The sequence below is a fragment of the Manis pentadactyla genome, chromosome 7 (genome assembly GCF_030020395.1).
Source record: "Manis pentadactyla isolate mManPen7 chromosome 7, mManPen7.hap1, whole genome shotgun sequence".
Taxonomy (NCBI): domain Eukaryota; kingdom Metazoa; phylum Chordata; class Mammalia; order Pholidota; family Manidae; genus Manis; species Manis pentadactyla.
The window spans coordinates 26282009-26300341 of NC_080025.1; the positions used below are offsets into that span (position 1 = coordinate 26282009).

Below are 18333 nucleotides of genomic sequence, written 5' to 3' on the forward strand. Positions count from 1 at the left end.
GCCACTGCTGGGACATCCTCCGGCTCTGCAGGGGCTGAAGCAGGTGACACCGGCCGTAGCTCCAGCACAGGGGTCCCAGGGAGCTCCTGAACTGGTTCTAGCCATGAAGCCAGCCTTCCCTGTGTCTCTGGAGCCAGCTGCATCTGCCGTGGTTCTGGAGCAGGCAGGACCCAGAGAAAGGGTCACCCCAGGGCTGATTCCCCGCACCTTACAATGACAGGAAAGCCCTCTCTGCCTTGAAGGCAACCCCAGTCCAGGAAGCCCACCCTAGATGGTCCCCTGGCTGCAGCCCCTCACCTTCCAGCTCTGCCACAGTGGGCCCCAGGTGCTCCTTCTCGACCAAGTGGTGGAGGGCTTGGCCCTCTGGGATGGATGAAAGCTGGCTGCCATGGAGGATGCTGGTCACATTATCGGGCTCCCAGGCATGGCGCCTAGCCGGTCTCATCCCAGGGCTGGGGGAAGGCCTGGGGGTGGAAGAGTGAGAAGCCTGGTCTTCCCAGCCACACTGCCCTCCCGGCCCACCCTTGTGTGGGCCTGGCCACTCTGCATTCCCCTGCCTGTCCAGGCAACTGCTCCTCCCCCTTCCTGACCCTGTGTGTCCTGGGACCCCATCCTTTCCCATCCTCCCAAATAGGAAGTCCCCAGTCATCAGCCCGCCTGTGGGAATCCAAAGATTGGTCACCTGCTGGGTTCTGAAGGCTCGTGGGGCTCCAGCTAGGGGCCCGAGACCACTCCTGGGATGTCCCAGATGCTCGCCGCACAGGGGCTGGTGGGCTCTGGACCTGGCGCTGGCTCTGCCAGGCCCAGTGCCATTCCAGCAGATGCTCCGGGCCCCAGGGCTGAGGCCACTGCTGGGACATCCTCCGGCTCTGCAGGGGCTGAAGCAGGTGACACCGGCCGCAGTTCCAGCACAGGGGTCCCAGGGAGCTCCTGAACTGGCTCTAACCATGAAGCTGGCCCTCCCTGCGTATCTGGAATCAGCTGCATCTGCCGTGGTTCTGGAGCAGGCAGGACACAGAGAAAGGGTCACCCCGGGGCTGATTCCCCACACCTTACAATGACAGAAAAGCCCTCACTGCCTTGAAGGCAACCCCAGTCCAGGAAGCCCACCCTAGACGGTCCCCTGGCTGCAGCCCCTCACCTTCCAGCTCTGCCACTGTGGGCCCCAGGTGCTCCTCCTGGACCAAGTGGTGGAGGGCTTGGCCCTCCAGGATGGATGAAAGCTGGGTGCCATGTACGACGCTGGTCACATCATCGGGCTCCCAGGCATGGCGCCTAGCCCGGCCCATCCCAGGGCTGGGGGAAGGCCTGGGGGTGGAAGAGTGAGAAGCCTGGTCTTCCCAGCCACACTGCCCTCCCGCCCACCCTTGTGTGGGCCTCGCCGCTCTGCATTCCCCTGCCTGTCCAGGCAACTGCTCCTCTCCCTTCCTGACCCTGTGTGTCCTGGGACCCCATCCTCTCCCATCCTCCCAAATAGGAAGTCCCCAGTCATCAGCCCTCCTGTGGGAATCCAAAGATCAGTGACCTGCTGGGTTCTGCTGTGCTCCCCCTGCCCCAAGCCCCAAACTCCTGCCCCCCATTCTGTGCAGATGGGCAGTGCCCCCTCTGGGCCCAGTGAGTGCTCACATTTCCAGTTCCTCCTCTGGCCCCTTGTCATCCCCTGTGTTACACGAGGAGGCCATGAGAGCATCTCCCGTGATGCTCCCCGGCCGTGACCTGTGGTTGACGCCTGAAGTGACTGTCCAACTCCACCTGGGACGGGGTCCCAGTATTGTGTCTGCTTCCTTCACTCAGTTATGCTAATAGTCCCCAAAGGGCCTGCACAAAGTGAGTGCTTCATACCTATTGTTGCTGAAGGAAGTCCTACCAGAACCTTCCCAGGTACCCCTCTGCTACCCCCAGAGGTCCCTCATGTGGCCACGGTGAGGAAAGGGACCAGTCCCAGCCACAGGGAATTGCAAGTCTCCATTCCAAGGGCTGTTTTCCATGTGCTTTTCCAAATTGAGGCCCGTGATGGGTGAAGCCAAAGGCTTTTCATCGGGTATAGAGAAGTAATAGCCCCAAAGTGGCCCTGCTTGTCAGGCAGTCCTTTCTATACCGCCAGGCGCCAGGGGAGCCCCTTTAGGTCTCCTTACATGTTCCCCATGGGTACCCTAACAGGCTGATCACCAGCCACCCTGCCTGTCAGAGGAGCACGCTGCAGCTCAGACACATGTGGGGACACTCAAGACACACAGCGGGCTGTGGGCAGAGGCCCGACTTGGCTGAGGAGGGGGTGGAGGATCACCCGGTGGCCTGCTGGCCTGTGGTGGACTGGTCAGTGTCTTCGGGAGGGAGTGTGGACTCAGGAGTGCTCCAGCTGATGTTTCTGGCTGGCTCCACTCGTGCCGTCCTCATTCTCCATTTCTTCCTCACACCTGTCCAGGGAGCCTTCCACCTGTGGGCCTTATTCCCACGGAGAGTTGACTCCTCTTCATGCTGAAGGGGGCAGGGGGCATATCGTCAGCGGGAAACCCAGGAACCACCAGGACGAGGGAGGTTTGCAACTCACCCGAGAGTCCCCAGCCCTCTGGGGTGCGATCAAGGAGAGGGAAGGGGTGCCCCCAGGGAATGAGATTCCAGGCCCTCTGGAGTGGGACTGTCGACCACTCTCGTGGGGAAGCCATGGGAGGGCCCTGGCAGGTTGCCAGGTTTGGAACGGGGTCCTGGGTGTAGACAGCCTGCCCCGGGCCTAGAGAGATGGAGGAGGTGAATCCATCCACCAGCTCCATGCTCCCCAGGGTGGAGCTCCGAGAAGCTAGTGCCTAGTAGCTTGGGAGGTGCCACCTGGGGCTGCCTGGACCTCCCCTCGGGGAAATGTGGGCCTCAGTCCCTGCCCCTGACATCAGGCACACAGCGCCATGTGCATACGACTGGTCCCTGAGGGAAGGAGAGGACACCCCCTGGGCTCAGGACTAACACGTGGGTGGAAGTACCTGGTCCCAACACTCACCTCCACGTCCTGAATGATGAGAGCAGAGGCGTGACACTGACTGCCCCACCAGGGGGCCACCACCTCACAACGTGCTGCCACCCAGGAGTGGCGCCCCTCCTGCCCAGCCTTCAGTCCTGCCCATACCCCACACCCACCGCACACACACACAGAAGGGGCCCTGGGGGAAGGTCATCCCGGGATGGGTCACCCCTGGGGCCTGGACCTGGAGTGGCCGCTCTGGGCTGCCCTGTGTTACCTCAGGGTTCCTCAGATGACACAGAAAGAGGTGGTCTCTGAGCCAGCGCCCACAACGAGCAGGAAGACTGTCCCTCTTTGCTTCCCTGACTCCCATGCCTTCAGAAGGCTCCGCACAACAAGACCGTATGTTGCTCTGTCGAGCCTCTCCGGTCAAGTGAGCAGGACTGGGGTCTGTGACCAGGAACTGGGCACCAGGTCACAATTCAGGTTCTACTGGGCATGTCATCAGTGACATCACTTCCTGAAGGTTCCATTTCATGGGCCCCTCCCTGCATTCAGACTCGTCCACATGCCCTTCTGGGCTGCTGACTGCCCATCCACCTTGTTCCCTTGCCATGCATGACTGACTACACAAATCTCCACCAGGCCCTCCCCTTGCTCTTTGGGTCCCAGGGTCCCAGCTCTTAGGAGATGAGCTTAGCTGAGAGACGAGCTTAGCTGAGACCTCTTTTTCTCACCAGTTCCCTGTCCTGCTGAACCCACAGTGCCTCCCAGGAGTTGCCCAACATCCGAACCTGCACAGGCAGGGTCATGCCAGACATTCTTCCCTAGGGACATCCTCAGGGATATATGGATGACACCTCCAACTCCTGGGGGCTGGTGTCATGTGTGTCTGACGCACAGACTCAGAGATGGACGAATGCCAACCAAGCTTGGCATGGAGTGTGGAGCATCACGCAAGTCAGGCCCAGATTCAGGCCATGTGAACTTGGGCAAGTCACCTCCCGTCTAGGCCATTTTCAGGTGTGCACCTTGAAAGGGTGGCAGTGAGAGGAGATGAAGGTGTTCTCATCTATTTCCAAGGCATCCACCTTCCAGAGGTCTCTGTTATCTGAGGACCATACCCTAGTGCCTCCTGTTGGCATATGTGGTGGGCAGCCTGTGTGGTGAACCCAGTAATCCCTCCTCCTAGAAAGCACATACCCTGTGACCACTGTGTGGCGTGAACAGCACAGCCAAGGGGATGTGCTGTCCCAGCCACATTTCACGACAACCAGTCAGTCACTTCCCCACTTTTCATGCTCTCCGTCCAAAAGGGTCCTGATGCAGCCCAGGGCAGTGAACTTGGGAGCCCGTATCAGCGTGTATGTGTTACAGCTTCTATGCATGTATTCTGTTTCAGACATAAGGGAGTGAGGTTTGGATACACTGAGAAAATGGATACGTTCATCCATTTTGTTCATGGTTTGGCTTATTTAGGGAACAAATGTTATGGTTAAGATCACAGAATAGGGACGGAGCTACTAGCTCATGTTCAACATCCAGCTTTAACCACTTAATAGGCATTTGACTGGGTGAGTCACCGACCTTGTTAGCATGGACCTCAGTTTCTCCACCCGTCCCTTGGCCATCATCATAGGATCTTGATTACATGAGGTCACAGAGAGCATTGAAGGAGTTACCCTGGGAAGAAGGCTTGGATGGCCTGGCACTTCACAAGTGCTTCATCTAGTTAGTATAAATCTGTTGTTACATTCCTCTAACCTGTGTGTAAGCTCCAGAGGGCACAGAGCTAAGGAGGTCAATGCAGAATTTCCAGAACCTCCCACCTAGCCTTAGTCCTGTTAGTAAAATTGGTGCCCAACCCCCACACTCTGATCTAAAATGGCGACTGTTGTGTTTCAGTTTCCCATAATTAAGTTCGGCTTCCCACTCATGACAACTGAACACCCATGACGCAGACCAATAAAGTCCCACCAGCTAACCCTAATGACTCCATAGCCAATTAGCTGGTGCCAGTGCCTTAATAGGGTATATAAGCCAAAGCTCCCCAGCCGGTGCTACTGCTCTCACTCTCACGGGCAGCCACCTAGCCGCCGCTACATAAATCTCTTGGTTGGATATCTGCTTCTCGGTGTGGTTGTCTCTTCCCTTAAGGAATCCGGCAGTCCTTTTAAGTCCATTTACAGGTCAATGGTTGTAACCAATGCAGGGCCTTGCAACCTCCAGGACAAGGGGTGGAGAGGAAATGGCCATTCTCTCCTCCCCTCCATTCCTGGTATGTAACTGGTCTGGCATCTGGCAAAGTTCCTGCTAGAAGGGGTGGGTATGGGAAGGAGAGCATCAGTCGTGGCTGGAGGAGTTGGATGGTGCTGAGCCTGGCTAGTGACTATAAGAGATAAAAGCCTTTCTCCTACCCGCCCTTTCCCTTGACTGATTTCGGTTTTGCAGTCTCATAGGGTGACTTGCCCTGGCCTGGGAACATCTCTCCTTCCAAGGCTATATCTGTCATAGTTGGCAGGATCTGGTGAACCTGAAATCGGTCCTCATGGCTCCCTGTTGGTGTGGACTGCTCCTGTAGATGGTGTGGAGATACTTAGTCCCCTAGAGGTGGTGGGGATGCTTCTGGGGTCCCCTCTAGGGGTGGCAGGGATTCACCAGGGGATTCCCCTGTGGATGGTGAGGCTTCACCTGGAGATCCCACAGTGGGGATGGTGTCTGTGGCAAAGTGCCTCCTGGAGGAGTGGGCCTCTCCCCAGAATCTGGGAAAAATGGGAACACTGGAGGCAGTAGAGTCAGCCCCATGTAAAATCAGGGACTCGGAACTGAGTGGCTATGAGGTGGCAGGAAAAGTGGGGTGGTTGTTTCTTGCAGCATTAGAAAGGGTTACTAATGAGAGAAATGCCCTCCAGTGGCAAGTGTCTAGGAAGATGAGTTGTGGGGTGGTCTGAGAAGGGAAAGAAAACAGGTCACACTGCTGAGAGACACAGTGGTGGCACAGGAGGGGACAGCACAAAAACAGGAGATAGAGAGCCCGTGGGGGTGGTGAAGGAAGGGGTGGTGCCTTCAGTCCTGGAGACAGCAGAGGAGACAGCAGGGTAGGAGGAGCCAGAGACAATGACGGGGTGGGACCAAGGACAGGGTTGTTGCTGAGGCTGCGGCCTGAGGCTCCAACCCTCCCATATTGAAGGCCTGCCCACTTTGTTAGGCAAATAAAGATGCAACAACCGCGTGTTCCTCACCAAATGGAGCAGACCCCACCCCACTGTGGAGCACTCCATGCTCCGCACCTATACCCAGGCCGAGCTGGAGCCTCTGCGTACGTACATGGCCTTTCCATCTTTGTGGTTTAGGAGTAGAAGGCATTGTTCCGTCTGGGTCAGAAATGAGTAAAGTGGCTTCCCTCATGACTCACCCATCTCTCTGGCAGAGGATACAAAATGCCCGGGAGCACCAGGGAATGATGTACTTTTGGATTGCCTGACTGCAGCCTTAAGGGCAGTTTGGCCTAATCAGGGTGAGTTGCCTTATTTCCCTGCTAGTTGGAAAACATATGCAGCACTCCAGCAGGTGCTGGGGAGCTGGGCATGGAAAGTGTCAGCTGTTATGTGGACCGACAGGGCCCCTGTGAGGAGTTGTTCACCACGGGGATGAGGAATCTGGTGCTCCGTACAGCTCCTCCTTCCTTCTCTGGGTCCCTAGTGACTGTTCTTGCTCCTCCACGTAGGAAAACCCGTAGGTGAGGTCACTCCTGCTGCTCAGATCTGGTGAAGGCTGAAATCAGAAGAGCTCAGAAGGAAGTGTGCTCTGCAGCTGAAATAAGAGGTTTACAGGGCCCTGTGAAGGTCTCGAGGACCCAGATTATGAGTTGATTTGATAAAGGCAGGGGCAGTGAAATAAATACTCCATGGAGAGCCTAGTAGAATCTTCCTAGAAAACATGGGTGAATTCCTCTGCAAGTTATGCAACAAGGAAATTTTCCTAAGGCTTAAAATGCAGAAGTAGTGAGAGGAAAGATGAATAAACCTGATTACATTAAAAAGTGTGCATGGCAAAAACACCATAAGCAAAGTATAACAAACTGGGGGAAAATTATAGACAAAGGGTTATTCTCCCTATACATAAATAGCTTCCTAACCAAAGAAGGAAAAAGCCACAAATCTACAGAAACATGGACTAGAGAAATGAGCCGGCAAGGCACAGAAAATGAAACCCAAATGGTCCTTGAAACATTTGAAGAGCCCCAACCTTGTCTTTCAGAAGAAAAGTGCAAACTACAAGTCACTGAGGTGGCCTTTCTCCTGTAGCACATTGACAAACGCCAAAATGTTCAACAACATATTCTGTGGGGAAATTCATTGCTGGTGGGAATGCAAAATGGCAGAATTCCTATGGCAGGGAGTTTGGTGATCTGGCACATGCAAATTGCATATGCATTTATTCACTGACTCAGATTTCCCACTTTTAGGTATCTACCCAGAGATAACATGGCAAAAATAGGAAAAGATGTGCATACACACAATGGTATTACTGCAGCACTAAGAGCTTAACAAGATTGAACTGCCCATCAGTATAGGTCTGGTTGAATTAATTACATTTACAAAATGGAGAGGTATTCAACTTTTTAAAAGGAAGAAGAAATATTTCTATATCCTACTACTACTACATAGTTATTTCTGGATTATACTGATAAGTGGAAAATGCAAGTGGAGAAATGTTAACATACCATCTGTGTGATAAAGGTGATTTAAGTGAATATATATACACACACACATTTTTCATCTCTTAATTTTTAATAATTTTATTGAGGGACATACAATGTACAAATCTTAGTGTAGCTTGAATTTTAATACATACATATTTTTCTATGTATATGTATATTTTTCTATAAATACACATAAATTTATATGTTTTTAAATGGAATGACAAACCATAGGAAGGAAGGAAAGGTTACTGATAGGGAACAAAAGAATGAGGTTGAGAGAATGGACATAGAAGCTAATCTTCTCTGACTACTTTGATAGATTTGATTTTGAAATCAGGTAAATAGTTTATATACTTATAAACAAATTAAATTTAAAAAGGAAAAAAGAAATCCCTAAAAATTGAATCAATGAACAAATGGGTCTAATTTTACATTAAGTTGGTGGTACAATGCACAGAAGTGAGCTACTTTAAGGGACTTTAATTCACAATAATTTGACCATGTGTCCATAGTAATAGATCCTAAGGACAAAGGGAAGTTCCAAAAAGAAGAAAAAAAATCTGTTTTCAGTCATCCTATTGTTGATGATAGTGTTGGTATTATTATTTTGAGATAGTTATGCATGTATTGTAAGGTGAAGCAAACTAGTAATTACAGTGGTGTCACTAAGAAACTGGATTTGAGCATGGGAAAAAGGAGATACAGATATGTGGTTGTAAAACAATTCTAGGTAAAAAACTAGCCATTCTTAATTTAATTTGGATGTATACATCTGAATTATGTATTTTATCTTTTTAAAATCTATTTCTCAATTTTATCCTCTGGAAAGACCAACAGTGATCATCCCACTAAGAGTGGGCACTCCTAGCATCCAGGGTTTGGCATTTAAATACCAGTTCCTGTTAAAAGAAACTAGAATTCATTTGTCTGGCCTTTCCTAATCAAATTGTACCTCATTATAAGCAAATAGTCAATGAGGGGAAATTTCTCTTTGTAGCAGTAGTCTAGCTAATAAATGAAGAATGATAGAATGTCATAATTTTGCAGCACCTAATTAATGGCTCTAGGCAGTGATCACCAACAGCTTCTAACATCACCAAAAAAGTGTGCCTCTTTGCCAAAAAGTCCAACAAGCATTAGATTTAACCAGCAACTTACAGGAAATACAGAGAACAGAGGAGCATGTTAAATCACCCCTTCGGGGTATGATCAGCAAAAGCAGAAACTTCAGGTTTCTGGAAACAAATAAATCACAAGGGGAATAAAGCTGATAGAGAACCCAGAGGTTTTTAAAAAGAGATCTAAGAGCCAATTGCAATGTATGGCTCTTAACTGGATCATGATTCAAAAGAACTGTAAGATGGTCAAGGACAATCAGGAAAATCTGAATACTGGTTTGGATATTTAATGACTTTAGGGTGTGGTAGTAGGTGGGGTATAGATGAAAACGATTGATCATGGGTTGATAACTGTTGAAACTGGGAGATTAGTACATGAAGAATCGTACTCTTCTGTCTACTTTCACTTATGTACTGAATTTTCCATAATACACGATTGTTTTTGAAAGCCTACACTGGATATCAAAAGCTGAATATTATCTTCCTCCTCTTTGCATTCCTCTTACAGCAATCCTGACCCTCCCAGGGGGCAAATGAGTGGTCAGAAACCACACACAGGGGATTGTAATAGAGAGAGCAACTGGCATATTTCCAAAAATACGATCTCCATTTCAGAAGATTTAATTCTGATGGAAGATGATAAGTTCTATTTTACATGTGTTGAATTTGAGAGTCCCAGTTCTAGCAGGGGTTGAAAATGCAAGGCTTTGGACTGGAGGAAGGGCAGAAACTTCTGGAATCAGTTGACATCACCAGCAGAAAAGAAAATGAGAAGAGAAAGACTAGGACTTGGGATAGAGCGTTTTCCTTCCTCCTTTCATTCCATTCACTCATAAATGGGTGCAAAAAGATGAAAGGCGGGGCCTACTGAAGAAGAAAGACACTTAAAGGTATGAAAGCATTAAGTTCTGAAATCAAGGTATGCAAGAGGCACAGTGGATGCACAGAAGACCTTTTAAGCTTGCCTGAAGAAATCAAAAGAAATGCTCATGTTTAGGGGGCCAGGGAAAAAAGGGGTCATGTCTCAGTTCTGGCTTATGAAACTACTGGGGTACTTTTGTGGAGGTGTTTCTCTTTCTGTTAAAAGGAAAGTCCTTTTCTGCCTACTTCCTACCTTGCTGCTTTCTGCTTTTAAATGCTGTGTAAGGCTGTGATATTTTGACGAACTGCAGCCATCTTGGGACTAGTGGCGCACAAGCCTCAGGATAAAAAAGATACTGAGAGTGTTTGAAGGTGCCTGGGCTCTTGATGACATTGCAGAAGTACTAACCAAGTCCTGAACAGTTTTTACAGTGAAGCCGCTGTTAAGCTAAACACTCTATTACTTGCAATGACATGAACCCCCCAATGGATGTAGGCTTTTCTCTACCAAACCATGAATTACTTGGAGAAGCAATGTAGCCTAATAGTTCCAGAAGACTTGCGGTGATGTTTATGAGACTAGTAATGGTACCAAATGAAAGACTGGTGTAGGCAGAAGCCAGACTCTACAGGAACGAGGGTCATAGATGTTAGCTTCTAAGACACCCCCAACCCCCTGAAGACGAGTATAAGTGGGGGTCTCAACTTGAGACTGAGCTCTGTTTCCAGGGCTCGAAAAACCACTCATCCTTTCTAAGCTATAGTTCCCCAATTTTCAAAATTACTTAGAAATTAATAGTTATCTCAGAGGGCTGCTGTCAGTCAAACCTGATCATTTGTGTTGAGCACAGCACTCAACAGAATGTTAACTACTAAAATTTATGTATTCAACAGAATTACTGAACAGCCCCTGATACCAGGCTCTGAGCTGGGTGTGTAGTTACACACTGGCAAGTAAAACCAGCCTGGCTTACTTGTCTTCACAACCCTTTTATTAATGCCACCAGAGGACTAGTGAATGCAGTGGGTGGAAGTTCCCATCTGAGAAACCCCAGAAAGTGCTGATCACTTACAGGTTTGGTAAAACACACCTATAGTATAAAGCCAGAATGATATTTTAAGTTTGCATTAAGAAACATAAGTACCAGGTGATAGAGCAATGTGGTCAACCCTACAAAATATAATCAGAATGTTGCTCGGTGAATGCCGAGTCCCCCCAGAATTCCTGCCTTGCTAGAACCCCGGAACGTGGCCTTATTTGGAAACGGAGTCTTGGCGGATGCACTTAGTGAAGTTACGGTGAGGTCATACTGGATTACAGCGGGCCCTGAATCCAGTATTTGTGTCTTTGTAAGAAGAGGAGAGGGCAGACAGAGAGACAGAAGAGAAACAGGCAAAGACAGGAGGCCATGTAAGGGTGGAGGCTGATTTGGAGTGTCTCAGCTACAAGCCAAGGAACCCCTGGAATCACCAGAAACTGGAAGAGGCAGGTGGGACTCGCCCCCTCAGATGGAGCCCAGCCCTGCTGACGCCTGGACGTCTGACCGCTAGTCTTCAGAACTGTGAGAGGACAAATTCCTGTTGTTTGAAGCCAAACAACAGAAGAAGTATTAATTTCGAAGTAATTTAGAAAATTCGGGAACTGTAGCTGAGAAAGGATGAGTGGTTTATCGAGCCCTGGAAACAGAGCTCGGTCTCAAGTTCAGACCCCCTTTTATACTCGTCTTTGTTTGGGATCCTTTGTTATGGTAGCTGCAGGAAACTACTGTATGGGGCAAGGTGACTGTTCAGTGTCATGGCCTGTGGTTCCTGTTCTGGAAGCCCAGCTAGTCAGCTTCCTCATGAGGTTCTCCCATCCGAAGCCACCCTCCTGTTGGCTGATTGTGGCACCTTCTCCCTGCACAGAGCTGGGACCTCACCTGCCTTTCCAAGGACTTCAGATTTCTCATTCCTATTGCTCACTCCATATTTCTTACAGAGTTCCTCAAATCAGTGTGCTTTCAATACATCTCCAGTCATGCATTCCCAGAACTACTGGAGTTTCTCAGATGGCAGTTCTCCCCAATTGCTTTTAGATTCTTTTTATTCCACTCAGAATTCTGGTAGTGTCCTGCCTATATCATCTGGTACTGGTCACATGTGCTGTAAGCATACAAGAGCTGTCCTTCAGAAGAGGCAGGGTTCCAGGGAGTGGCTGGGTGGTGGGCAGAATAAGTCGGCTGGAGAATAAGGAGTTTGCCATCCATCATTTTTGCTTTTATTAGCTAAACAATGGCCAAGACACTTAGCCAAACTCTTTTGCAGGAAGACAGTAACTCTGTCAGTTTCAGTTCTTCCACTTCTGATTTTTGGGTTTAAAAATAGTGTCCCCAGAATGTTGGGACCAAGTAGCAATGAACTTGTCAGAATGATTCTGAGTTTCCAGAAGTTTCTCCTTCCTTTTTGTCCATGAGCTTGCAAAAAGGCCCATTTATGAGAATGTGACCTTTTATTTGTGAAATTGAAACAAGTGATAAACACGAGCATAGCATACTTGTAAACAGGACAGACAACAGCCAGCTGGAGGACACACGACATCTCCCCGGGCTGCCTCCCGCCCCTGTTGGGGAGCACACTGGCCACCAACATGGCCTTAGCGAGACACATGTATCCTGACCCATAGGATGTGCTTGAAACAAACTTGGTTTCCTCTCCCATTGTCCTGTTAAAGTATTCAGTCAAGGGGGTTGTTCCTTGGCCTTGGGTGGAAAATTGGGCAGACCCTTGCCTTCCCTGCTCACTCTTAGATGAAAGGCAGTCTGTGGTCACTATAGGTTCTCAGAAATGAGAATGCCAAGCCTAACGTGAATCAAATGCCTTCACTCAAAGTCAAGATTCCCTCTTTCACGCCTATGCCCACGCTAAAGAAGGCCAGGTAGCCTGCTTTTTTTTTTTAGATAATTATTTTTTTATTGAAGGGTAGTTGACACACAGTATTACATTACATTAGTTTCAGGTGTACAACATAGTGATTCAACATTTATATACATGACAATTCTAGGTACCAGCTATCACCATACCAATCTGTTACAATATCTTGACTATATTCATTACATCCCGGTTACTTATTATTTTACCATTGGAAGTGTATACTTTTTTTTTTTTTTTGTGAAGGCATCTCTCATATTTATTGATCAAATGGTTGTTAACAACAATAAAATTCTGTATAGGGGAGTCAATGCTCAATGCACAATCATTAATCCACCTCAAGCCTAATTTTCGTCACTATCCAATCTTCTGAGGCATAACAAACAAGTTCTTACATGGAGAACAAATTCTTACATAGTGAATAAGTTACATAGTGAACAGTACAAGGGCAGCCATCACAGAAACCTTCGGTTTTGCTCATGCATTATGAACTATAAACAGTCAGTTCAAATATGAATACTCATTTGGTTTTTATACTTGATTTATATGTGGATTCCACATTTCTCTCTTTATTATTATTTTTAATAAAATGCTGAAGTGGTAGGTAGATACAAGATAAAGGTAAAAAACATAGTTTAGTGTTGTAAGAGAGCAAATGTAGATGATCAGGTGTGTGCCTGTAGACTATGTGTTAATCCAAGCTAGACAAGGGCAATAAAACATCCACGTATGCAGAAGATTTCTCTCAGAACAGGGGGCGGTGAGGTTCTAAGCCTCACCTCTGTTGATCCCCAATTTCTCACCTGATGACCCCCCTGCGACTGTGCCTGTCTTAGGTTGTTCCTCCCTTGAGGAATCTTACCCGTCTCTGGCTAACCAGTCATCTTCCGGGGCCATACAGGGAAATGTAAAGTTGGTAAGTGAGAGAGAAGCCTTATTGTTTGAAATGGTTAGCTTTTTATTTCTTTGCATATTTATGCCCTGTAGCTTCTATGCCCAGCATTTGTCTTGAGGTATCTTTACCACTTGGAAGAATTATCATACTCGGTAAATTTGATATGAGGCACGAATTCTATTTAAGGGTTGTAATTAGGAAGGAAGAAGAAAAGCTATAGAAGTAGCAGGCAGCAGAAAACCTGGGAAGATTGATTATTTCTTTGACATATCTTCTTGTAGAGTAACTTCAGCATGTATAGGTTTTAAGCTACTACTTAAATTGCGCACACACATTAACATAATAGGAGTATAGTTACATAACCAAAGCATACCTGTAATTACCAGCCATCTCCAGTGAAACCAAGAAAACCAGTTAGGCACCTTAGGCATTTGTGAAAACTTATCTGTGATATGGTGGATATTGTCCAACTGAACTTGAACAGTCTGAGAGAAATCAGACAAATTAAAACAACCCATTCCTGGGGAATGTTCACATCCCTTATGTTCTTTTAACAGTAAATAGTCTGTAGTTGTAAGATTTTGGAGCGCTACAATTTGCACTTCTCCTAATTCTTGATTGAGTTCCAACAGTATAGATCCAGTCAAATTTGTTGTTTTACTGTATGCACAGGCCAGCTTAGATATCTCCTTCCTCATTCCCATGGCAAGTCCAGGAACTGGTGGGATGAGTGCATCTACAGCTGTAGCAGTGCGTGGATCTTTGTTGGGGTTTTTTGATGATCATCTTCTGGCATGAGTTTTCCAGAGAGTGCTGATGTTGGAAGTTCTTTTTCATATCGTATCTTAGTTCATTTTCGGGGTAGCCCAATTAGGCTTTGATCCTCTGTATAAACACAAACAGACCCTTTGCCTACACTTTTATATGCCCTTTATACTCTTGTGTAGAACTCATTGGAGGTTACCACACAGGAACTGCCTTTTTTTTTTTTTTGGTATCACTAATCTACACTTACTTGACGAATATTATGTTTACTAGGCTCTCCCCTATACCAGGTCCCCCCTATAAACCCCTTTACAGTCACTGTCCATCAGCATAGCAAAATGTTGTAGAATCCCTACTTGAATTCTCTGTGTTGTACAGCCCTCCCTTTTCTCCTACCCCCCCATGCATGCTAATCTTAATACCCCCCTACTTCTCCCCCCTCTTATCCCTCCCTACCCACCCATCCTCCCCAGTCCCTTTCCCTTTGGTACCTGTTAGTCCATTCTTGAGTTCTGTGATTCTGCTGCTGTTTTGTTCCTTCAGTTTTTCCTTTGTTCTTATATTCCACAGATAAGTGAAATCATTTGGTATTTCTCTTTCTCCGCTTGGCTTGTTTCACTGAGCATAATACCCTCCAGCTCCATCCATGTTGCTGCAAATGGTTGGATTTACCCTTTTCTTATGGCTGAGTAGTATTCCATTGTGTACATGTACCACATCTTCTTTATCCATTCATCTATCGATGGACATTTAGGTTGCTTCCAATTCTTGAGGTAGCCTGCTTTTATGGGGTGTGCCTGGCCTGTGATTTTGGTTATCAGTCACCATCAGGGAAGAGAAGGGTGACAGAGGACAGGTTGCTTGCTGGTGATGGAGGCTGGGAGGCTAAGGGAGGGGACAGAGCCACTGGCAGCGGTGCTCCATACGGCCTCGGGAAGGAAGCCCTGTGTCCTGCAGCCTGTAGTTAGGGCCGAATCACAGTGCCCGCGCCACCCCGCGTGGCCCCAAAGCAGAGCAGATGGTGGCAGAGAAGAGCAGCAGGGAGAGACCGCGTCTTCAAGCTGCCACGGGGCCCTCCCTCCGGGGACTACGACAGGACGAAGAGACGAGGCACTCATGTCGGGTGCAAATCCAAGGGGGCCCCAAACATACAGCAGTCAAGATAAATCATCTTTAAAAAATTTTTATTTTGGTATCATTAATGTACAATTACCTGAAGGACATTATGTTTACTAGGCTCTCCCCCTCACCATGTCTCCCCCCACATACCCCTTCACAGTCACTTTCCATGAGCGAAGTAAGATGATGCTGTAAAATCACTACTTGTCTTCTCTGTGTTGCACAGCCCTCCCCGTGCCCGCCCCACACTATACATGTTAGTAATGCCACCTTTCTTTTTCCCTGCCCTTATCCCTCCCTTCCCACCCATCCTCCCCAGTCCCTTTCCCTTTGGTAACTGTTAGTCCATTCTTGGGTTCTGTGATTCTGCTGCTGTTTTGTTCCTTCAGTTTTCCTTTGTTCTTATACTTCACATGTGAGTGAAATCATTTGGTACCTGTCTTTCTCTGCCTGGCTTATTTCACTGAGCATAATACCCTCTAGCTCCATCCATGTTGTTACAAATGGTAGGATCTGTTTTTTTCTTATGGCTGAGTAATATTGCATTGTGTATATGTACCACATCTTCTTTATCCATTCATTTACTGATGGTCATTTAGGTTGCTTCCATATCTTGGCTATTGTAAATAGTGCAGTGATAAACATAGGGGTGCATCTGTCTTTCAAACTGGAGTGCTGCATTCCTAGGATAAATTCCTAGAAGTGGAATTCCTGGGTCAAATGATATTTCTGTTTTGAGCATTTTGAGGAACCTCCATACTGCTTTCCACAATGGTTGAACTAATTTACATTCCCCCCAGCAGTGTAGGAGGGTTCCCCTTTCTCCACAGCCCTGCCAACATTTGTTGTTGTTTGTCTTTTCGATGATGGCAATCCTTACTGGTGTGAGTTGATATCTCATTGTGGTTTTAATTTGCATTTCTCTGATGACAAGCGATGTGGAGCATCTTTTCATGTGTCTGTTGGCCATCTGAATTTCTTCTTTAGAGAACTGTCTATTCAGCTCCTCTGCACATTTTCTAATTGGATTATTTGCTTTTTGTTTGTTGAGGTGTGTGAGCTCTGAATATATTTTGGATGTCAACCCTTTATTGGATCTGTCATTTATGAATATATTCTCCCATACTGTAGGATACCTTTTTGTTCTATTGATGGTGTCCTTTGCTGTACAGAAGCTTTTCAGCTTGATATAGTCCCACATGTTCATTTTTGCTTTTGTTTCCCTTGCCCGGGGAGATATGTCCATGAAGAAGTAACTCATATTTATGTCCATGAGATTTTTGCCTATGTTTTTTTCTAAGAGTTTTATGGTTTCATGACTTATATTCAGGTCTTTGATCCATTTCGGATTTACTTTTGTGTATGGGGTTAGACAGTGATCCAGTTTCATTCTCTTACATGTAGCTGTCCAGTTTTGCTAGCACCATGTGTTGAAGAGACTGTCATTTCCCCATTGTATGTCCATAGCTCCTTTATCGTATATTAATTGGCCCTATATGTTTGGGTTAAAATATATACTCTTGATTCTGTTCCACTGGTCTGTGGCTCTGTTCTTGTGCCAGTACCAAATTGTCTTGATTACTGTGGCTTTGTAGTAGAGCTTGAAGTTGGGGAGCAAGATCCCCCCCACTTTATTCTTCCTTCTCAGAATTGCTTTGGCTATTCAGGGTCTTTGGTTCCATATGAATTTTTGAACTATTTGTTCCAGTTCATTGAAGAATGCTATTGATAATTTGATAGGGATTGCATCAAATCTGTATATTGCTTTGGGCAGGATGGCAATTTGCACGATATTAATTCTTCCTAGCCAAGAGCATGAGATGAGTTTCCATTTGTTAGTGTCCTCTTTAATTTCTCTTAAGAGTGTCTTGTAGTTTTCAGGGTATAGGTCTTTCAGTTCCTTGGTTAGGTTTATTCCTAGGTATTTTATTCTTTTTGATGCAATTGTGAATGGAATTGTTTTCCTGATTTCTCTTTCTATTAATTCATTGTTAGTGTATAGGAAAGCCACAGATTTCTGTGTGTTAATTTTGTATCCTGCAACTTTGCTGAATTCTGATATCAGATCTAGTAGTTTTGGAATGAAGTCTTTAGGGTTTTTTATGTACAATATCATATCATCTGCAAATAGTGACAGTTTAACTTCTACTTTACCAATCTGGATTCCTTGTATTTCTTTGTTTTGTCTAATTGCCGTGGCTAGGACCTCCAGTACAATGTTGAATAACAGTAGAGAGAGTGGGCATCCCTGCCCTGTTCCTGATCTCAGAGGAAAAGCTTTCAGCCTCTCACTCTTCAGTATGATGTTAGCTGTGGGTTTATCATATATGGCCTTTATTATGTTGTGATACCTGCCCTCTATGCCCATTTTGTTGAGAGTTTTTATCATGAATGGATATTGAATTTTGTCGAATGCTTTTTCAGCATCTATGGAGATGATCATGTGGTTTTTGTCCTTGTTTTTGTTGATGTGGTGGATGATGTTGATGGATTTTCGAATGTTGTACCATCCTTGCATCCCTGGGATGAATCCCAATCGGTCATGGTGTATGATCCTTTTTATGTATTTTTGAGTTCGGTTTGCTAATATCTTGTTGAGTATTTTTGCATCTACGTTCATCAGGGATATTGGTCTGTAGTTTTCTTTTTTGGTGGGGTCTTTGCCTGGTTTGGGTATCAGGCTGATGTTGGCTTCATAGAATGAGTTTGGGAGTATTCCCTCCTCTTCTATTTTTTGGAATACTTTAAGGAGAATGGGTATTATGTCTTCTCTGTATGTCTGATAAAATTCTGAGGTAAATCCATCTGCCCCAGGGGTTTTGTTCTTGGGTAGTTTTTTGATTACTGCTTCAATTTCGTTGCAGGTAATTGCTCTGTTTAGATTTTCTGTTTCTTTCTGGGTCAGTCTTGGAAGGTTGTATTTTTCTAGGAAATTGTCCATTTCTCCTATGTTTTCCAGCTTGTTAGCATATAGGTTTTCATAGTATTCTTTAATAATTCTTTGTATTTT

The 18333-nt window shown here is 46.5% G+C and overlaps 1 protein-coding gene across 4 annotated transcripts in view; it reads left to right on the top strand.

Annotated features, from left to right (window-relative positions):
* LOC118935650 (forkhead box protein O3B-like) overlaps positions 1-18333 on the top strand; it is a 217255-nt gene that overhangs the window by 9153 nt on the left and 189769 nt on the right. The window lies entirely within an intron of this gene.